We start from the raw sequence: 24,525 nt of genomic DNA, 5'->3' as shown, positions 1-24,525 counted from the left end.
ATGAGGAAAAAAATATTTGTGATGTTTCTCCTGCTTGAAATTGGACACTATAACAATATCAATAAACATTTTTATTATTTTTTTATATATATATATATTTTTTTAAGTTTGTTGCCTCAAGGCAACATTGTACCACAACGGACAAAATGAAAAAATTTATATTTTCATGCAGAAAAAAATAATAAATTTATTTAAAACATCAATTTCTTTAATCAAACATTTGAACAAACAGATTTATCACACTTTTGATGTTTTGCACATCTCATATTTAACAAAAAGTAAGATTTCATACCCACATGTTGCTTTCAGGCAACACTGTACCATCGTGGATCACAAGTATAACCAAACTATCATATCTGTTATTATATCAAAACATTATAATTAGAGTTGTTTCAAAGTAAAAAAAAAAAAATTAAATTATCATAACCTTATGCTAATATATAACTTATCCTTACAAGCATGCACATACACACACAAGCACATGCATGTCAAATCTCCTTCCTCACTAATGACTCCTCACTGCTTGTGAAAGCTGAGGAAGCACTTCCCCTCAACAGAATATGTGCAAATATTGTATATGAATTACAATTCTTATAAGTGCATTGCAATATCATGCAAAAATGCAAATACATTTAGATAATTCAAACTTTTTTCTTACAAATATCATATACACGTATGCTATGCTGTATGCCTGGTGTGGCCATATGTGATTCCATTACAGTACAATGTTGCCTTGAGGCAACATGCAGTTTTTTGTAATTTCTTATGATTTGATGATATATTACAAAAAGTTTTTGAAAATACTTCTTTACTAACCAGTGAAGGTGATTCAGATTTTTTGTTGGCAATTATATCAATGAAAATTGATGAAATATGCATCTTTCTCTGGACAAAATATGGAGTCATGTGACATGTGCACATGTCATGAAAGAGGAAACAAAATAGACCCCTATGGGTCATGTGAACACTTTTCTTGCAATTTTATTTGTTAGTATTTGACTTTTAGTAAGATAGCATTGATTCATTAAATGGGTGGCTCATTTTATTTAAAAACCCAAAAATAGGTACCATAGAGGGTTAATATAATGTTTATTTACAAGGTTCGACACATAACATTTAAATTATGCAACAATATTTATGCTAATTAAATAAGCAACAGCATTAACACCATTTTAAAGTGTGGCCCCAGAAAGTTTAACATACATTTTAACGACTTAATTAAAGAGTGAGGCGGTATCCTAACGCCTTCCAGGGGCTCTGATGAATTTATGATGCTTCTCTGGATTCGTTGAACTCACATCACAGTTCCTGATAGCCGCATATCGTCAGTCAGTGGCCGGAACTGTAAAACCGTCTCATCCCACTCCGCGCGCGCGGGCAGATTTACAGTGCACTTCAGCTGCACGAGACAAACAGCAGCAATTATCTCGCGGGAAAGAACGCGCGACACCAAACATACGGCAAATCAGCATCGAGAGCTCGGAGAGAACACAAACAAGCTGAGGTTTCATGGTCCGTAGTAATTTCTCGCACAAAGAGAAGAAGGAGGGCTGGAGAACACACTGCCAGCTCCAGCACACACGAAGCTTGAGGTGCATTGTCATATGGAGCCGCGAAGGTTTTCATGTTCCGGTTGAGGACGTTTGAAGGAACGGCGTTTTATAGCGATTTCACAGACCGCTCTTCGATGCAGAACTAGTTTATGCTCATTTCGACGGCGGATTTGAATAGGACTACCTATTGAAAAGACTTTGGGTTACCTCAACAAGTTTTTTCTCTTCTGAATTACTACATTGTGCTCTCGTTTTTCCTCACGTTTAAGGAACCGTCTATGAAAAGTCGTTCAGGATGCTGACAACTCTACAAAAACGGATATGAAATAAGAAACACTTTGAGAACGCCAAGAAATCGCTTCATCTAAATCGTTGAGACTGTTAATACGCCGCGTTTAGGTCGTTTCAGGACGCCAAAAGTCAAGGAAAAAAAGCCGACGGTCACTTACGCGGATTCCGTAACTGTTCGGTTAAAACTCGTTCGTAAAGCTCGTCTCGTTCGAGCATCGTCACTTCTGCAGATGTGCTCTGGTTCAGTTCTAACCATTGTGTAGGTAAGATTACCTCCTTTTGGGCTTAACTATCATTTACTATATTGCTTTTGTTGTGAAGAAATGAAATGTAATGCGGTTTCCATATTAGTATGAACAGTAATCATTCCTAATTCGCGTTTAATGTCAATGCTCGGAGACATTCTTTTCATTATTAGCACTTTTAATGAAATTAAATTAGGTCTGTATTTCTGCGTGTAGCTTTAACTGGCAATTGTCGGAGGTTGTTCTCTGTCCATGGTGCTGAAGTTCTAAAAAGTTGACCTGCTGAACTCGATTTAAATGTTTAAATTTTTAAATGTTGAGGTTGCATACACATAGTATATCTTAGATATACCCTTCTCATTCATTATAGAAGTTTAATACATGCTTGATGTTATTTAATTTAAAAAAAAATCACCAAAACATTGCTTCTATTCAACTTGTATCCCTATAATATCCTATGCAGAGGTTGAATTCATTTATTTAAAATCATTTATTCTCCATTAAAGCGCATTTTCCCATGGTTTGCATCCAAAGAGACAGCCTTTGGTAGTTGTTCTGTCTGCAATGAGTTGTAATTGCATCATGGTTTCGATCATGTGACCATCTTTCTCAACCTTATGATAACGCAAACATGAAGAGCCATTGAGCCATGTCACTTGCAGTCAAGCAGATATGGCAATCTATACTCCTCCTGATTGGTAGATGTGATTTCCCATGACCCATGACCCCTTGAAAGGTGCAAGGAGATTTCTTCCCCTTCGACAGTTGCGAGATGGGACGTAAAGGGGGATGGGCATTTCCAGCATAATAATGTTAAAGAATTCTCTCCACCCCCAGCCATGACCGTTCCTCCATCCCTGACCCTCCCCCGTTACATCTCTGTCTCTCTGTCACACACATATTAATTGCAAGATGCCCCCATTCCGATGAATAATGGAGACACAGCATGGCTATTCCAAAGTGTCATCTTCAAAGGAGGAATAAGCCGGTGTCACATATGCAGCCTTTCAGTGCTGTAGCAGTTACCTTAAAGAGTTATTTCAGCAAGTAAAAATGTTTCAGTGGTCTAACCAAATGTAGTCAAGGGATAGCTCACCCAAAATTGAAAATTCTGTCATTAATTACTCACCCTCGTGTTGTTCTAAACCCATAAGACCTTTATTTATCCTCAAAACACAAGTTAAGATATTTTTACTCAAATTCAAGAGTTTTCTGACCCTGCATAGACAGCAACGCAACTGACATGTTCAAGACCAAGAAAGGTAGTAAGGACATTGATCAAATAGTCCATGTGACATCAGTGGTTCAACCGTAATTTTATAAAGCTACAAGAATACTTTTTGTGCACAAAGAAAACAAATGTAATGACTTTATTCAACAATTTCTTTGATGTGCATTCACGAGTACCATGATGCATGCATGCATATTGTTGAACAAAGTCGTTATTTTTGGGGGCTTCATAAAATTAAGTTTGAGCCACTGATGTGACATTGACTATTTTAACGATGCCTTTAATACATTTCTAGGCCTTGAAGGTGTCAGTTGCGTTGCTGTCTGTGCGGGGTCAGAAAGCTCTCGGATTTCATAAAAAAATATCTTAATTTGTACTCTGAAGATGAATGAAGGTCTTACGGGTTTGGAAAAACATGAGAATGAATAATTAATGACAGAATTTTTGTTTTTGGGTGAGCTATCCATTTAAGTCCTATTAAGTCATATTTTCACATAAATAAACCTGTCAAAGGAATATTGTTGTCTTTATGCCGTTATAAGAATTGGTGTAGGACAAGGGTGGCGAACTCCGGTCCTGGAGAGCCACAGCCCTGCAGAGTTCAGCTCCAACCCTAATTAAAACTCACCTGCCTGTTGCTTTCTAGTAACCCTTCAGACCTTGATTAGCTTGTTCATGTGCGTTTGATTAGGGTTGAAGCAAAACTATGCAGGGCTGCGGCTCTCCAGGACCGACGTTCGCCACCCCTGGTGTAGGATTTAAATGTAATAAATAATTACAAAGAACAGCAAGGAACACACTGAATTAGGTGTGTAATTTTAAAGTAGAAAAACTAACGTCACTGACGTCATACACCCTTGATTTCCCGGTTTTATTTTGTAGAAAACATGGAAACCCCAAAGACACTTCAATATGTTTTTGCATTTTATCAGACAGGTGACGAATGCACAAAGTAGCATCAAATGTATCTAGTATGATAAAACAGCACTGTTTTACCTCACATATGCATGACTGGAAGGAGCAGAAGTGCTCGACTGTGGCATAATAAAAGCTCTGCTGCTTTCGAGCTGTGTATCGCGCTCGTCCTTCATTAGCAATTGCTCCAGCGTCCTCATTTCACTTCCACGACTTTCAGCCCAACTTTATTTCATACTACAGTGACCTTAATAAGTCTTCAATACATTAGCTCATCCATGAACATGATTTCTGCCCGAGTCCTGTTTCTTAATTAAATAAATAAGCATATGCAAACCATACGAGGTGCAGGTCAAAAAACACGTGCACACTTACCTGCACAGAAGATCCTTTATTTTACCAATGTTTCGGCATAAAGCCTTTGTCAAGGTATCATTTCTTGCATGGTAAGGGGAGGTATAAATAGACAATTATTCACATCAATCTCAATCCAACCAACAATCAATTAACATTAAAGGGGTCATTGGATGCTAAGTTCACTTTTTCATGTTGTTTGAACATTAATGTGTGTTGGCAGTGTATGTACAAATCTACCCTATAATGCAGTGGTTTTTAATTACCACTTTTAATCCAGTGTTGTGTTGCTGGATGTAATAATGAACATAGTGGTCGTCATTTACTCCCGACATCTGAGCCGCTGAAGATGCAGTAGATTACATTTGTTTGTGAAGAGAATGCACCTCCTGAGATACATATATCCCATATATCCGTCTATGTTCGCACGAATCATTCATGATCCAGCTTCACTTACAGCAGAAGTGAGTATAAGGGTTTTTTTTATGAATCTTTGCGATCGCCTTTCCTAATAGTATGCTAGTTAGCAAGTTTAGTGGCTAAACGCGCTAAATGCGGCTAAAGTAAACAATCTCTCCAAGCAGCTTGTCACTCCACAGAGAGAAGAGAGGGGCGGGGCGAGCAGAGCTCATTTGCATTTAAAGCAGCCTCGACCAGAATGGGATGATTTTTGCAGAGCTGATTTTTCTCAAGGTAAAAAGGGTGTTGTTTTACACTACCATTGAGAATTTTTAACCAAAGTATATTATAGACTCTTCATTAAGACCCTAAAGAATCATATCAACTTGTGGAAAATGTGCATCCAATGACCCCTTTAAAAGCTAGAACAGGTCTTATTAAACAACAAATATTAAATCACAAAATCATTATATAGCAACTTTAAATATTTAACACACTTTGTCAAAATACATAGATACATATAAACTCGGGACACATTACTTACGAAAAACAGCTTAGATCGAAGTCCACATTTAAATAATTTGGAGTTAAAGTATATCTGTGATATAAGCCTCCCATTTTAACAGGATACGATCCAAATCACCTCCTCTCCTCTATAAAAATACCTTCTCAATTCTTATATAACGTAAAGAGGTAACTGGATGGTTAGAGCTCGAGTCCTGACATATTGCATCGGGTGTGGGGATGAAGACTACAACTCCCATGATTCCACACACAATCACAGTGTCATCAAACTAGGCATTTGTTTTTTTGTTTGTTTTGAATATATGCCCTCTAGTGGCGAAAACTTACCTATTGTGCCTTTAACACAAAACGTTTTTTTTCATAACATGTGACCCTGGACCACAAAGCCAGTCATAAGGTTATTTTTTTTTTTAAATTGAGATTTATATATGTATGGTTTGTTAGGATAGGACAGTAGTTGACCGAGATACAACTATTTGAAAATCTGGAATGTGAGGATGCAGAAAAGTGAAAAAAAGAAATTAAGAATATCACCATTAAATTTGTCCAAATTAAGTTCTTAGCAATGCATATTACTAATCAGAAATTAAGTTTTGATATATTTATGGTAGGAAATTTACAAAATATTGTCATGGAACATGATCCTTACTTAATATCCTAATGATTTTTGGCATAAAAGAGAAATGTATCATTTTGATCCATACAATGTATTGTTGGCTATTGCTACAAATATACCCGTGCTACTTAAGACTGGTTTTGTGGTCCAGGGTCACATAAAATATGAACGAATGAGCTTCTCAGAGACTGAAATGATTTGTATTCTGCGCGCAGCAAGGTTTAAGAATAATTACAGTAACAGTGACTTTTTATTGTATCACCTAAATAACAATTACATTTTTTAAAGCCATACAATGTTTTGAAAGCACACAGTTATAAAGTACATTTAAATGGACTAGATTTTGTGTGCACAAGCATTTAATGATTTGGATATTTGGAGCATCATTCCCGTAACTCTTTTCTGTCAGAACCTCCAGGCTGCCTTTCACACCACATCTCCTCGCTACTCTTTCATTTATGTCCTTCACTGTTCCTGCTCTCCTCCCCCATCCCCTCCCCCATGCCGGTTGCTATGTCTCCTGCCACAAGGCCAAGCCACTTCGTGCGACCGCAGACACCAGCATGGGCTTACAACACTCCTGCAGCCCCAAGGGAGAACATGCCGGCCAGAATACAAACATGTTAGATGTTACAAAGATTGTTTTTAATACGAGATGGAAGCTGGTGCTCTCACATCCCCCAAACCTGCTTAAGCTGAATTGGAAAAGTCCCAAAGCAATAACAAAATGGATTATTTCTCACATCTTTTGATGTGGAGGCGGTTTCTCGGGAGGATCTTCTCCGAGGAGGGACCTTGAACATATAGGGATGTTCGATGTGAGGCACAGCAGCAGAATAAGTTTTGAAGCACATAATGGTGGAATGATTCTGGATACGGAGTGGCCTCTTGCCAACTGGACAGGCAGAGATATAAAAAGATTAGGGCAGGAAGCAAAGTGGGAAAGAGGCTGTAGCTGTACTCAGCCGCCCTACAGGAATAACTCCAAACACACACACTATGTTATCTCACAAAAGAGTGTTTTTATGTAAGTCCTGTAAACACTTTTATCCTCTTCGTGGTGATGGAAGAAGGCTGGAGGTTGTGTGCAGAGCGGCTACAAAAAATGAGTCATATGCTCACTCCGGCCCTCTAATGCACACATAGTCGTTCACCCCTGAGGATAGAGACGGTTCAACCGCCTGTTGTTGTGGTTTAACTGAGGACAAGTCCTTTAGAAATGAGACTTGTAATATGTTACGTTGTTGTAACAATGTGTTACATACATTATTACATTGTTACATCACTCCCAGAATTTTTAATTGTCTTGTTATATGATATGTTATATTATTTTTGTTATATGAACATCTGAATATGCAATATGTCAAAAGAAAGAGTCTCTACTTTTAAACAAAAAACTTCATGCGTTCTTTTTATCAACAATTAAATGTGGGTATGTTTAGTTAAAAAAGCAACATTTTGAACAAAAAGTTGAGATAATTACATTTGTTGTCAAAGACTGTTTGGATCGGATTCAGAACGATGACCAAACACAGATGGAGTCGATGTTCACGTCTTTCTTTCTTCAGTCGTAAAGAAATTGTTTTTTGAGGAAAACATTTCAAGACTTTTCTCCATATAATGGACTGATATGGTGCCCCGAGTTTGAACTTCCAAAATCAAAAAATCCCAAATGCTGTTGTAAATGATCCCAGCCGAGAAAGAAGGGTCTTATCTAGCGAAATGATTGGTTATTTTCATAAAAACAATACAATTTATATACTTTTTAATGTCAAACGCTCCTCTTGTCTTACTCTTCCCGACCTCTGTTTTTTTCCGGTTCATGACAGTTAGTGTATGTCGAAAAACTCCCATCTCATGTTCTCCCTCAACTTCAAAATCATCCTATATCACAGTTTTACCTTTTTTGTTAAGGGTGTTTGATCTTCTTTGCATGTTCACTTTGAAAAGACTGTGTCGGTACTTCTGCAGCGATGTAGGATGATTTTGAAGTGATTTTTAAAGTTGAGGGAGAAAATACGATTGGAGTTTTTCGACATACCCTAACTGTCTTGAGTCAGAATACACAGAGTATTTTTTTAATGAAAATATCAGTCCATTATATGGAGAAAACAACACAATTTCTTTACGAAGAAATAAAGACATGAACATCTTGGATGACAAGGGGGTGAGTACATTATCTGTAAATTGTTGTTCTGGAAGTGGACTTCTCCTTTAATATTTAATGATCACCTTATTTTATGTTTGTACAAGGGGTTAAAGGGGTCAACAGATGCAAAATTCACTTTTACATGTTTGAACATAAATGTGTGTTGGCATTGTGTGTACACAACCACCCTATAATGATAAAAATCCACCCAGTGGTTTTTATTTAAACCCTTTACATAATATCCCCTTTTTCAAATCAAGCCATTTTCAGCATCTTGGCTATGTGACGTCACACAGACCAAGGCCACTCCCATGATAGTTGATTGACACTGGCGTCTTACCTTAGACCCGCCCTGAGTGAGCTAAGTGAGATGTGAACAGTCTGCCATTGTTTCAAAGCCGAAGCAGGAGTGCACAAGAATGTCTCCTAAGCGACTGAGGTGTTCTGTTGTTGGATGTAATAATGAACATAGCTGTCGTCATTTACTCCGGGCATCTGAGCTGCTGAAGATGCAGAGGATTAATGTTTCTTTCATTTTTGAGGGGAATTCACCGATCCTCAATCTGCCTAAATTAGTGGTTTTCAAACCAGTCCTGCGAGCACCCCCAACACTGCATATTTTGTAGGTCTCTCATATCTGACACACCCATTTCAGGTCTTGCTGTCTCTACTAATAAGCTGATAACTTGAATCAGGTGTGATAGATGAGGGAGACACAGAAATTGTGTAATGTTAGGGGTGCTCACAGGACTGGTTTGAAAACCACTGGCCTAAATGTGTCTAAGTTCATGCAAATCATTTGCAAAGCAGCTTCACCTACAGAAGTGAGTATAAGGGTTTTTATGTATCTTTGCAAATCGCCTTTTCTAATAAAGTGCTAGTTAGCAAGGTTCGCGGCTAAAGTAAACATTACGGCTCCTCATCCCACAGAACAGAACTCCTCATGCAACAAAACAGGTTTCTGAGAACAGAGCTGATTTTGAAAAGGTAAAAAGGGTGTTTTTTACACTACCATTGAGAAATTTCAACTTGTGGAAAATGGGCATCCAATGACCCCTTTAAATGGGTTGTAGCTGATCTGTGATTCATATGTGATCCGCATGTGAATAATTGCCAAATTTATCCATCATACAGTGAAAGTTCATCATTTGTACGTGTTTTGTCTTGCCAGTTTACACATTCAAATGATTTTAAACCATTTCAGCGCAAAAAGAGGCTAAAGGCTACTCAATTCGGTATTTGCACACTGTTTTCTAAATGCACACACGTTATTTTACAATTAATTATTACATTTCTGTACCTGCATACTACTGTTAGACATTATTTTATTTCTACCTTTGTTCTGTTGTATTTATCTATGCTTGTAATTTGTGTATTTGTTCTTATTTGTTTACTGACTGTTCACTTGCCTTTAATAACATTTGAACTTTGCTTAGGCTAGTAGTTTTTGCTGTGGTATAGAAGTATTTAAATTGTGCTTTAAGTAATAAATGGAAAGCAAAGTTACACTGATATAAAATATTCTTTTCTTGCTGATCTGAAAAATAATTCGAACCGTGACTCAAAAACTGCAATATGATCCACACCGTGAGCTTTGTGATCCTTTTAGCCACTACTGCTTAAATTTGCCATTGCTTGTTTCTGCTTCTTTTTTTGATAAAAAACATTTTATAACTTGTGATTTAAAACTGTTTTTAACTTGACACAGTGTCTTAAAGGATTAGTTGACTCCAGAATTAAGATTTTCTGATAGTTTTCTCACCCCAATGTCATCCAATGTTCATTCCTTTCTTTCTTCAGTCGAAAAGAAATTAAGGTTTTTGAGGAAAACATTCCAGGATTTTTCTTAATACAGTGGACTTTGATGTGGATCAACAGGTTGAAGGTCCAAATTGCAATTTCAGTGCAGCTCTAACGGGCTCTACACGATCCCAGCCGAAGACTAAGGGTCTTATCTAGTGACAAAAAAAAAGTAATACTTTTTAACCACAGATGCTCATCTTGCATTAGCTCTGCGTCCACAACTTCACACATTCCGTAATCCTGTTGGTAAGGTCACGTGTGATGTAGGCAGAAGAACCGACCCAGTGTTTAAAAAAACATGTGCAAAGAAAGTCAAACAGCCTTTACAAATAAAGGTAAAACAACAATGTCGGATGATTTTGAATGTGCACACATTAATGATGAGCATATAAGGTATTTAAATTTGTATTTTTTTTAGAAAATGATCAATCTTTTCGCTACATAGGACCCTTATTTCATGACTGGGATCGTGTAGAGCCCATTGAACCTTCAACCCGTTGATTCCCATTGAAGTCCACTATATGGAGAAAAATCCTAGGATGTTTTCCTCAAAAACCTTAATTTCTTTTCGACTGAAGAAAGAAAGACATGAACATCTTGGATGGCACGGGGGTGAATAAATTATCAGGAGATTTTTGTTCTGGAAGTAAACTAATTCATTAAAAACAAAGCACACATGGCATGAGAGGCTGACAAAGACATTCATCTGCATTTTTATATAAACCAACCATTTAAAAAATTTGCACGTGCAAGAATTCATTTGGATTGATGATTCATCATTGATGTCCTCTATATAAGCACCATTTATAGTCAAATGACTGGACTATCAAGTAATATAATTATAAATAGAGATTTTGATGAGTATATTGGGATGGGAAGTGCTCCTCATCTAGAAGATGACTCAGGCACCCTGAGGTGCAGTGTCAGGGAATGGATCGTCTGTTCCACATTTAGCTCTTACAGAATAAAATTTGATGGTTTGAAAGGAACCAGATATTGATATTTTCTTCAGGGAGTGCTGATACCCAAGAAAAACTTGTCATATGTATCCTAAAGTGTTCAGGATGGTTGAAAAACAGAAAACACAGCTTCATATCTAAAAATAATAGTGTGCCCTCTTTATATGTGACCACAAAACCCGTCTTAAGTAGCACGGGTATATTTATAGCAATAGCCTAAAATACGCTGTATGGGTCAAAATTCTATTTTTTTCTTTTATGCCAAAAATCATTAGGATATTAAGTAAAGATCATGTTCCATGAAGATATTTTGTAAATATATCAAAACTTAATTTTTATTTATTAACATGCATTGCTAAGAACTTCATTTGGACAACTTTAAAAGGCAATTTTATCAATGTTTTTTTTTTTTTTTTTTTTTTTTTTTTTTTTGCACCCTCAGTTTCCAGATCTTCAGACAGTTGTACTTCCAAATATTGTCATATCATAACAAACCATACATCAATTGAAAGCTTATTTATTCAGCTTTCAGTGGATGTATAAATCTCAATTTCAAAAAATTGACCCTTATTACTGGTTTTGTGGTCCAGGGTCACATTGATCCTTCCTTTAGTTAAAATGTAAGAGAAAAACTTTCATAATTTCCAACTGATGACAGAGTTTACATTTCGCAGTTCTGACTTTTCTTTCCTGAATAGAGTTTACGCCTTGCAATTCTGTTTTTTTCCCCCCGTTTCCAGTATAGAATAAAATGTGAAAATTCCAACATTTTATCTTACAATTCTGACATTTTTCTCATAATTGTAAGTGTATATCTCGCAATTCAGAGTTTTAAAAAAGTTAGAATTGTCCAATAAAAGTTTTTTTTTTTTTTGTATTTGACCGTTGGCATAACCTTATCCATAACTAACTGCCATTATATTGACTTGTTCTGGTCAACTTGTAAAGGATAAGACCACCTGACTCACTTGAATGACTATCCACAATTCATTTTGTTGTTAGGTGTCATTATGGGTGGTAAAATCTAAAATATTTGATACCAGAATCATATGGAAAGAAATTCCAAAGAAGCACTGCATATTAGCATAAAATATTTGTGCGTATTATATTTAGAATATCAGTTTGATTTAAGTGCACAGACCTGATTTTGAAATTTGAAAATAAGACTTAAATCTTGTCTTTTTGAATGACAAATGATTAAGAGAGTTGAACAAAAAAGGAGAGATAAAAAATTAAATGCAAAGTGCATGATAGAAGTGATATTCTGACATTCACTGTTCCATGAGTAAATCTAATGCAAACATTTATTTTTACGCAGGGAATTTATACTTTACAGTATCTAATTAATGTAACTTTAAGCTTGGGTTGACGATATAGACAGTAATTATGCCTGAAGAACGCAGGTCACAAATGGATGAACCCCAATGCAGAACACCTGCAATTTACAGCAGAAGCCAGTTTAACTTTTAATTTGTATGAGCATGAATCACTGTATTGTGTGGGTGAGACATGCTCAAGCAGCATACCTGTTTGCCGTTTCCATGGTGACAAGATGCCACTTTGAGTGCCCTTGAAGAATTTCATCTCTTTAGATGGTACAGGGCATAATAACCTGGATGGACAGACTAGTGTAGCTTATTTGTGCCGAAGTGATGCAATGCTGTGCTGCATGATTTTCGATTAATTCCCTTCCTATTGCAATTGCGATTATTAATGTTAATTAATGTCAGAATTTTTATGTAAATTACCAGCCTGGTCTCATTGTTTATACGTAGGTATTTATACGTAATGTTTAGAGGCACAAAATGTACATTTTTGTACATTTTTATTGATGCGAAAACGTACAATTTAGACGTATTTCAACGTTTAAAACGTACAAATCGCTACGTATTTTTAGCTAAAAAAGTAAAATACTTACGTATCATGTATATCATTAAGATATTCATATCAATACCTTTTTATCATGTTATCAACAAGCGATTTAGATTTTTAGCCCCCTTAATCTACCCCCATACCTAAACCTACCCATTTTATAGCAAATATGCACTTATAGAAAATTTTATTAATAAGCAATTTAGATTTTTAGCCCCCTTAACCTACCCCCAAACATAGCGAATATGCATTTTTATTATTTTATCAATAAACGATTTAGATTTTTAGACCCCTTAACCCACCCCCAAACCTAAACCTACCGATTTTTATAGCAAATATAAAAGGACATAAAACGTAACTGACCAAAATATGCAGGGAAAGTACCACTTTATTAACAATATAGAATAAAATTATTTTTTATAGTCGCTAGTCCCACTCCTACCCCTAAACCTAACCATAACTCTCTCTGCACCGTAATAAAGAAAACATTACAGACAAATACGTGCAATCGCAATCATTTATTTATTGAAAAAATGTCAAACGCAGTACCAAAAAGCAGTCCAAATAACAGTGCGTTGCAGCCGCCGTCCTCTCTGGTGGAGTACGGAAGGTTTGTGTGAGATGCAGATCAGAATTTAAGATGTTAATCGCTGAAAATATTAACCATGAAGGCGCATGCGCATCACTCAAAACACACCTCACCAGAAACATGGCATGTTGTAATTTGTGACGAATGCAGGCGAGAGCCACTGAGCGTTCGATTTTCCTGCCGCAAAACCTGTAGTTTCTTGATTCGGTACTATTTGAATTTGAAAAATGCTCTTTAGCGCGGGCTTATTGCTGTTGCTGCTGGACTCGCTGCTCGGGGTGAAGATGAAGATCGCCAGATAAAGGCTTGAATTTGGGTCCGTTCTTCACAGTCGCATAGATTCTTAAGATCTGGATTACAGCGCACAAATAAAATTGTTTTATTTTGTAATTTGTAATCAGTGTATTTTATGATTCTATTGTTAGTCACAGCATGTTGGAGAAAACGCCTTTTGTGTCCCATCACGTTAATATTACATGAATGGTTAAATGATTGCAGAATTGTTATTTATTTTAAGGGTTTAAAGTGTAGTCTTGTTTAACATTATGTAGGCCTATTTTTGGAAAGGAGCGGGCAGCAGAAATTACACAAAACAAAATAAAATGTTATAATGTCATAAATTAAATAAATAAATAACAATTAAATTAAATTAAATAAACGATTAACAATTTAATAATGCAATTGAAAACATAAGGGCACTTGTATTACAAATAAAAACAACAATAATGAAATTAATGCTGCGATTTCAATATTCATAAGGATTCGGTTTTAGGTGTCGTCAATACGTCAGTATTGTACGTTTAAATGATGAAAATACGTAAGTATTTGTACGTTTAGATGCTGTAAAAACGTCAGTATTGTACGTTTTAGTGTCTGGAAAAACGTAAGTAAATGTACGTTTTGTAGAACCACATTTTACGTAAAATGCACACGAATTATCATGAGATCACGTTGAAATTAAACATCTAAACGGTTTCATAGGCTGCTTTATAATACAGCAGTAATAATGCAATGGGTTAAACTATTGCATCCATATTTCTTGTTTGCAAACTTCTGCGAAAACTTCTGTTAAAATCAATGACGCATTGCATAATGAATGCCTTATGTGTTGACTAGTTTGTCTTCTGGCACTTCCTGTTTACATTTTACACTCTTCCTTTCCTGAATGCAAACTTTGCGTCATGAAAGATCATCCTAATGTATCAGAATGCTCCAGCATATGAAACATTAAATCAATCCACACTGGCATTCGAGCGCACCGGCTTTGGGTTTGTTTATCTGAGGTATGCATTTCTGCATATTCAATGCAATTCAAATCCAAGCTGTCCGCTGTAATCAGTTTACTTCCTGTATGCATGTGTTTGTGATATCAGAGATATTCTGCACATTAGGAAAAAGCAGTGTTTGTGTACTTTGGTAAGGGAATACATTTCCCTGCCATAATTTATTTGGATCAGTGTGGGTTTATACATCAGTGCTCTATAGACTCAGGAGGAAGTAGCATGTGTTCATGGCCTTTCATTAGTGTGGGAATGCATTATCTAATGACATACCTGCATGCTTCATCCTTGAACACACACACTATGGATCACTCAAATAGGCCTGTGCAGTAGCCGTGGGGTTGCCAAGGGTAACGCTTTATTTGTCACGAACCACAAATAGAAAGATTATGCAGGGTGCATATGGCACTGCCATGTTTCTTATTATTCATCTTGAAGTGCTTTTACTGAGTTTGACGTGACTTGAGAATAGGCTTTTTATTCATCATAGTCAGCGTATGAAGACTTGGTCATGGAATTAATGTGGTATGAACAAATGATCTGCCACATTTAGTCTTAAACCAAATGTTCCTCTAAGAGAAGTGATATTGATACGCCTTGTAACCTTTATAGTGTGTTTGTTTACTGTCAGCTTCCTGCTTTTTTTGCTTGTTTGTTGATGTATGACAGTTTCAAGACTCTGTTAGTACTGTAACATATTACTTTACGACTTATTACTTTAAGTCATCATAGGCTATTCTTTTGGCTCATATAAAATACTTCTTCAGGCTCTGTTTATTTTTTATTCTTCAGGCCAAGTGTGTTGTGCTTGTCTGAACATGGATTTAATCAGCCTATAAGGTTTCTTCATCCTTTTATCTCTTGGAAATTACAAAAATGTAGTTTTGACTGCAGGGGGTGTGAAACTTTTAGCTAGGTTACACTGTATTCGCACTTAGAGAGTTTTATTGCACTTACGGCACATTTTAAAGCAGCTTGTGCCTGTTAGTTATTTACACACAGGCTTGGTCAAGGGTAAAATAGTTTGTCTTCCTGTTATGTCTGACGTGATCTATAAAAAATCCAATTAATCGTTCAGTTTAATCTGTTAGCAGACCCTTTGTTGGTGTTGTTGATGTGTTCTATTGAATGTAGTGTTTAGTAAGGTTACTGATAGTTTAATGAATAATTATATTCCAGAAAAATGTAGCAGACATTACGAAATATTTAATGGAAAGATTGCTCTCTATTGTCACAGAATTCTGCTTTAGATCATTATTTTTTCAGATAATCCTCAGTTATCTTCAGCTATCAAATGTTGCATGTGCTTAATAGACAAAGGAGTATGGTTTTTAATTACTCTAAGAAGTCCTTAAGTTTATTTGATGGTGTACTTGATATTCATGCTAATACATAATGCTAACAAACACATAACATACATACTGCTAACATATAACATGATAACATACATACTGTACATGATAATGTAATGCTAATATACACATACTATAATGCTAACATACACATAATAAAACATGCTAACACACAGCTGCTAACATACACATACTGCAACAACATGCTAACATACACATTTCTAACATACACACACTGTAACAACATGACAACATACTGCTAACATACACAAACTGTAACAGCATGAAAACATACACACTGCTAACATATGCTGTAAATGCTCAAACACACACATACTGTAACAACATAAAATACATACTGCTAACTTACACATACTGTAACAACATAACACACACTGCTAGCATATATTGTAACAATATTCTGTAACAACATGGTAACATGTTGCTAACATATAAAGACTGTAACAGCATAAAAACATACACTTCTATAATATACTGTAACAAAATACTGCAAACATACACATACTGCTAACATACACAGACTGTAAAAGCATAAAAACATACACACTGCTATCTTATACTGTAACAACATACTGCAAACATACTGTAACAACAACACACTGCTAGCATATACTGTAACAACATTGCAACATACTGCTAACATACACATACTGTAATAGCATGAAAACACACACACTGCTATCTTATACTGTAACAACATACTGCAAAAATACTGTAAATTTACACATACTGTAACAGCATGCTAACATACATACTGCTAACATGCACATACGGTAACAATATAAAATACATACTGCTTCCCTACACATACTGTAACAACATAAAACACACTGCTAACATATACTGTAACAATTTTTGTAACAACATGGTAACATACTGCTAACATACACAGACTGTAACAGCATGAAAACACACACTGCTATCATATGCTGTAACAAAATACTGCAAACATACACATACTGTAAACACATGCTAACATACACATACTGTAACAACAGTACACTGCTAGCATATACTGTAACAATATACTGTAACAAAATCATATACTTTAACCAAATACTGCAAACATTCACATACTGTAACTAAATGCTAACATACATATGCTGTAACAACAACACACTGCTAAAATATACTGTAACAATATACTGTAGCAACATGGTAACAAGCTGCTAACATACACATACTGTAACAACAACAACACACTGCTAGTATATACTGTAACAATATACTGTAACAACATGGTAAAAAGCTGCTAACATACACATACTGCAACAACAACAACACATTGCTAGCATATACTGTAACAATATCCTGGCAAGATACTGCTAACATACACAAACTGTAACAGCATGAAGACATGCACACGTATAACATATACTGTAATAAAGTACTGCAAACATACACATACTGTAAATACATGTTAACATACACATACTGTAACAACAATACACTGCTAGCATATACTGTAACAATATCCTGGCAAGATACTGCTAACATACACAAACTGTAACAGCATGAAGACATGCACACTTATAACATATACTGTAATAAAGTACTGCAAACATACACATACTGTAAATACATGCTAACAAACATACACATACTGTAACAACAATACACTGCTAGCATATACTGTAACAACATACTATAACAAAATCATATACTGTAACCAAATACTGCAAACATTCACATACTGTAACTACATGCTAACATACACATACTGTAACAACAACAACACACTGCTAGCATATACTGTATCCTTATCCTGGCAAGATACTGCTAACATACGCAAACTATAACAGCATGAAGCCATGCACACTGCTAACATATACTGTAACAAATACTGCAAACATACACATACTGTAACATACACACTCTGTAACAACATGCTAACATACACATACTGTAACAACAACACACTGCTAGCATATACTGTAACAATATACTGTTACAACATGGCAACATACTTCTAACATACACAGACTGTAACAGCATGAAAACATGCACACTGCTAATATATTGTCAGGACAGAAAGGACCCAAGAGCGGATGAGGCAGAGAATAGCTTTATTAGCCAGTACGCTGGCAAAAAATGGATAAGCAAAAATAGTCCGTAAACAGAAAAAAGCACAGTTCCGAAATCCAAAAATCCAGAAATAATCCAAACCCCGTCCGGGCAGAGCGCTCAGCCTCCGTCAGCGCCAGGAGAGAAGGGCAACGAATCCGAATCGGCAGGCAGGAGAATAGTCGAGAGAAGCAGGGTCGAGAGAGGTGCAGACAGAGATGTGGACGGTAGCCAGAAACAGCGTCGAAAACCAGAGCACGGGTCAGGTCCACAGAGACAATCCGAGAAGAGCGAGCACTACGGGCAGAGCAAACGTTACACCAACTGGGCAGAGAAGAATCTAAGTTCACTTGACTAGACTGGAGACAAACAAAAGAAGATCTCGCAAACTCCCAGAACACACTGACACAATACAAAGAGAACAGCCAGGAGAAATAGACCGACTAATTAAAAGGTGAGGCGAAGCAGGTGCGCCAAACAAGCGGCGCGCTGATTGCAGAGGACAATCAGCTGGCGCCGGAACAAACAGAGAAACCCCAAAAGATAACCGAGGGGGAGAGAGAGAGAGAAAGAAACCCAAACGAAAAAAAAACAGGATAAAAATGAGACAAAACGAATAAAACGAAAAAAAAAACACAATTAAAATAGAAAAAAAAAAAACCCAGCAAAACGGACAGATCATACCCGAGTCCTGACATATATACTATAACAAAATACTGCTAACGTACACATACTGTAACAACATGCAAACATACATACTGCTAACATACTGATACTCTAACAACATAAAATACACATTGCTAACTTACACATACTGTAACAACATAACACACACTGGTAACGTATACTGTAACAAAATCCTGCTAGCATACACATACTGTAACAACATAATAACATACATACTACTAACATACAGATACTTTAACAACAAAAAATACACACTGCTAACTTACACATATGGTGTCAACATAACAAACTGCTATATACTGTAACAATATACCGTAACAACATGACAGCATACTGCTAACATACACAGACTGTAACAATGGGCTAACATACACAGACTGTAACAACGTGCTAACATACATACTGCTAATATGCATATACTGTAACAGCATGCAATATGCTATTGTAACAACATACTAATATACACATACTCTCACAACATTACAACATGCTAACATAATGCTAACAGCATGCTAACAATTATAGCATACAAAAAAATATGTTAACATACAAAATGCAATATCAAGGTATAGCAAGGTAACAAATGTAATACAACACAACAAAAGTTAACAGCAACAGACAATTCATTTCTAATAACATGCCTACAAATAATATAGGCTATAGATCATATACAACAACAAGGGTTTTTGAAAGCTTCTATAACAAGGTTATATCAAAGTTGTGGTAGTTGACAAATGAGCTGTAATTTCTCATTTGGAAAATATGTATACACATCTGAAGTAGAATCTTGTGTTATTTTGGATGCTGGTGTCTAGACTATCTTAGTCGACCAGCTTCACCAGACCGACCATTCTGCTTGATTAGCTTCACCAGCTACACTTTCACTGTTTCACAGCATGATAAGTTTCAGCACCAGACAGGTGCTAACTAGCATAAACCAGCCTGAGCCAGCATGGAAATGTATGCAGGTCTAAGGTGGTCTTGTCAGCAGGGTGGCACATCCATATTCAAAGCTCTTTGTGAATGCACTCCAGATGTATTCTCCTGGAAGTAAACTTGATGCCATGTCGAGTCACAGTGGATGGAGTCACAATCTTATCGCGTGTGCAGAAATGAACGACCTTTGTTGCAGGTTTATGTTTCCACATTCATGTCCCTTGTCAGGTTGTGTTATTATGTTGTCACATGAATGGACTCGCCTGTGCGCCCTGCCATGCTTCACAGGAAAATGCTTTTTCATTACTTCCCATGGCACACCACAGAGAAATGTGCAAACTTCTGTGTCAGGAGTTGTTAAGTCCCTTTCACACGATTCACAGCAGGGCTTCAATGCACCTTTGACCTCCGCTTGAAAATACTGAAGACAGTGTCACAGGAAAGTGATTTCATGAAGTTGCTAGCAAGAGAGTAAGATGTTAAACAAGGAAAATAGTGATGCACACCCTTGTGAAAAAGGTGTGTGCTTAATTGAAATTAACTTGCTGAATATGAACTTGATTATAACTAATACTTTACAATAAGCACATATATTTTTACAGCATTTTTTTTTTAACTTTGTTTAATGTTACTAAAAATCAGTAACACTTTACAATAAGGTTCATTAGTTAACATTAGTTAATTACATTAGTTAACATGAACAAAGAATAAACAATACTTCTACAACATTTATTAATCTGAATGTTAATTAATTATTACTTTTTCATTCATGTTAGTTATTACATTAACTAAACTTAACAAATGGCATCTTATTGTAAAGTGTTACCACAAAATGTTAGATCACAGTGTATTAACTTATGTAAACAGATACAACTTTTGATTTAAAAATTATTTATTATTATAGTAAATGTTGAAATTAACATTAGCTAAGATTAATAAATGCATAGACGTATTTTTAATTGTTAGTTAAATTTTATCTGATAAATTTAACTTATGTTAACAAATGACACCGTACTGTACAATGTTACAAATATTTGCACGTTCAGACAATAAAATATTAATTATGAAATTACATATAAATATGTACTTGTACCTAAGTGGATAAAGAGACACTTCAGGATTTAATATGAATGTAAATGATAATTGTAATTAACCTGCAATTAAGTGACCTAAAACATTATGTTCAATTCACAAAGTATATTATTTCTGTAATAAGTACTCTATTTAAAAGTATGCTGAAGGGAATGAAAGAGATAAAATGACCTTTAGAACAGAAAAAAAAATATATATCCTTGTGACTGCTTTTATTCATCACAGTGTGAAAATAAAAGACCTGTCAGATATTGAATGTCATAATACACTCTTAAAAATAAAGGTGCTTTAAAAGATTCTTCACAGCGATGCCATAGAAGAACCATTTTTGGTTCCACAAAAAAAATTCAATCAAAGGTTCTTTAAAAGAACCATCTCTTTCTCTGAAAAACCTTCTTTCGCCACAAAGAACCTTTTGTGAAACAGAAAGGTTCTTCAGATGTTAAAGGTTCTTTACGGAACCATTTAAACAAAAAAGGTTCTTCTATGGCATCACGAAGCACCTTTATTTTTAAGAGTATATGCTGATTGATATTTGTGATGTAATTATTTTTGGTGGAAATTCTACCTCTAAATATTTTATGTAAACATAATCATGTAAAAATGTCTTTTTAAGTAATCTATTGACTAAAAAATGGGATTTAATTTCTTTGGATTTTTAGAGGAACTTAATGCTTTGGATGAGAACCAAGAGATATGATTATTCATAACAAGGGAATGATTAGCCTGGCATCAGTACAAAACCATCTCCACGTTACGCAACATCAGAGTTAAAATGAAAGACTCTGTAATACATGAAAGAGTGATGCATTATAAATATGACTAGACATGCTGGAAGGCGTTGGAAAATGCAGATATATTCACAAGTGCACACCTGTGACAATATGCACATTATTGAATTTAATATTAAAAACCTGATACAGCATGCTTACACCAGACACTGATGGCATGGGGCCAAAACTAGTAAATAATGCATTAAAATGAAAAGTACTGGCAGAAACCAAATGTTTTGCATCCAATGAGCTGAAACCACCCAAAAAATGTTTGAATAACTATCATGGGAGCCTGTTTCTGCCTTAAAATAAAATGAGTAAAAGAAGTATACTTACAGCATATGTTTTTAAAAAGTACATATTACAGAAATTATGATACATATATATATATATATATATATATATGTTTTCAGATACTTACTACATAATGTTATTTGCACCTAATTGAAAATATATTATATATATTAAATGCAATTATTTGAACTTAAAGGAGAAGTCCACTTCCAGAGCAACAATTTACAGATGTACTCACTGTACTCACCCCTTGTCATCCAAGATGTTCATTTCTTTCTTTCTTCAGTCATAAAGAAATTATGTTTTTTGAGGAAAACATTTCAGGATTTTTCTCCATATAATGGACTGATATGGTGCCCCGAGTTTGAACTTTCAAAATGCAGTTTAAATGCAGCTTCAAACAATCACAGATGTGGTTGTAAACGATCCCAGCCGAGGAAGAAGGGTCTTATCTAGCGAAACAATTGGTTATTTTCATTTAAAAAATGCAATTTAAATACTTTTTAATCTCAAACGCTTATCTTGCCTTTCTCTCCATGAACTCTGTGTATTCTGACTCAAGACAGTTAGGGTATGTCGAAAAACTCCAATCGTATTTTCTCCCTCAACTTCAAAAATCATTCAAAATCATCCTACATCGCTGCAGAAGTACCGACACAGTCTTTGCAAAGTGAACATGCAAAGAAGATCAAACACTGTAACAAAAAAGGTAAAACAGCGATATAGGACAATTTTGCAGTTGAGGGAGAACATGAGATGGGAGTTTTTCGACATACCCTAACTGTCTTTAGCTAGAATACATAGAGTTCAGGGAGAGTAAGACAAGACAAGCGTTTGACATTAAAAAGTACACTGTAAAAAATAAAAAACACAATTTGATGAGCTTAAAATAATGTGTTACCCTGCTGCCTTAAATTTTTTTCAGTCAACTAAAATAAGTTTAGTCAACTTGAAATGTTAAGTTGTACTAAGTAACAACTTAGATATTTGTGTTTGCTAAACTTAACAGATGGGTAAGTAACCCAGCTGCCTTAAAATTTTACGTTGATTCAACTCAAATATCTAAGTTTTCACTTTTTTAACATTTCAAGTTGAATAAACTTTTTTTGAGTTGACTGAACTTAAAATCTTAAGGCAGCCAGGTTACAAATTATTTTAAGTTGACTCAACAAATTGTTTTTTACAGTGTATATAAACTGTATCATTTTTATGAAAATAACCGATCGTTTCGCTAGATAAGAGCCTTCTTCCTCAGCTGGGAATGTTTATAACTGCATTTAGGATCGTTTGAAGCCACATTTAATCTGCATTTTGGAAGTTCAAACTCGGGGCGCCATATCAGTCCATTATATGAAGAAAAATCCTGAAATGTTTTCCTCAAAAAACATAATTTCTTTACGACTGAAGAAAGAAAGACATGAACATCTTGGATGACACGGGGCTGAATACATTATTTGTAAATTGTTGTTCTGGAAGTGGACTTCTCCTTTACCAAACACAATTTGTGTCTTCAATAATGCATTATTAAATAAATGCTGAAATTGACATTGAGATTAATAAATTCCGTAGAAGCATTGTTCATTCTTAGTTCATGTTAACTAATGTTAACTAATGAACCTTATTGTAACGTGATACCAGAACATCTTTAAAACTGCTCTGTGGATGATACAAGCACATCTTTGCCTTACAAAAATATTATACATGTAACATACAGGTGTATGTGTGTGATATCTTCAAGAAATGTTCTGTAATTATCAGCTAAAGATATATTTGAAAACTCCCAAATATGCAGTATATTTTTAGGCATATGATTTGTCACCCACTGACTGGTGTCACTGATTTTGCAATGACATTTAATTTTTTTTCTTCAACAAGATTGATGCATCTCATCATATCAGAGTGGATGTGTTTACAGAGCATTAAATATGATTAAACCGGTGCGATTCTGATACATGAGATTTTGATACGTCACAGTTTTACAGTCTCAGAAATGTATTTTGAGTTCAAATTGCTTGAACTTTGACTGTTGCGTTACAAGGATCTGCAAAGTGATTTGTCTGTGGTGGGCTGTGTGTATCTGTGTTCTGAGTGTGTGTTTGCACACATCCTGTAATTAAAGCCACTCGTGATGAATATGTTGTGATATGGCAACATATTCTTCATAACGTGATCTAATTTAGTGATCCCCATGGGAGGTTTGTGAGGTAGACTGCAGCACACTAATGGATGTTTGACTTCATTGAATTACAGCTACGTGTGCACATGAGCGTGGTGCGTAAATGCGGGGTTTTGCGTAGGTTACACGCTTGAGTCTCCGTGCATGTAAAAAACAAACTATTCACATGGTCTTTTTAATCACTGGGACCAAGTATTATTGATATGTATAGGTCAAAGGTCAAACAAAACAGTCTATAATAAAGAAAATAAAAATCTTTAGGGCATTTAGTTGATTTTAAACAACCTTTAAACATTTGTTTTTAGAAAATAATCAAATATTGTCCCAAAATACGTAAATGTTTGTTTTT

The 24,525-nt window shown here is 35.4% G+C and overlaps 1 protein-coding gene across 2 annotated transcripts in view; it reads left to right on the top strand.

Moving 5' to 3' along the window:
- Positions 1–1,318: 1,318 nt before the first annotated feature.
- Positions 1,319–24,525, top strand: part of fam163ba (family with sequence similarity 163 member B, genome duplicate a) — a 32,367-nt gene continuing 9,160 nt past the window's right edge. The window contains exon 1 of one of the 2 annotated variants that reach the window (XM_051120904.1): positions 1,319–2,103. The gene's annotated coding sequence lies outside the window, so the exon portion shown is untranslated. Of the gene's footprint in view, positions 2,108–24,525 lie in introns of both variants that reach the window. The other variant, XM_051120903.1, reaches the window with a different exon arrangement.

The sequence above is a fragment of the Labeo rohita genome, chromosome 10 (genome assembly GCF_022985175.1).
Source record: "Labeo rohita strain BAU-BD-2019 chromosome 10, IGBB_LRoh.1.0, whole genome shotgun sequence".
NCBI lineage: Eukaryota > Metazoa > Chordata > Actinopteri > Cypriniformes > Cyprinidae > Labeo > Labeo rohita.
This window is presented reverse-complemented; position numbering and strand designations above follow the sequence as displayed.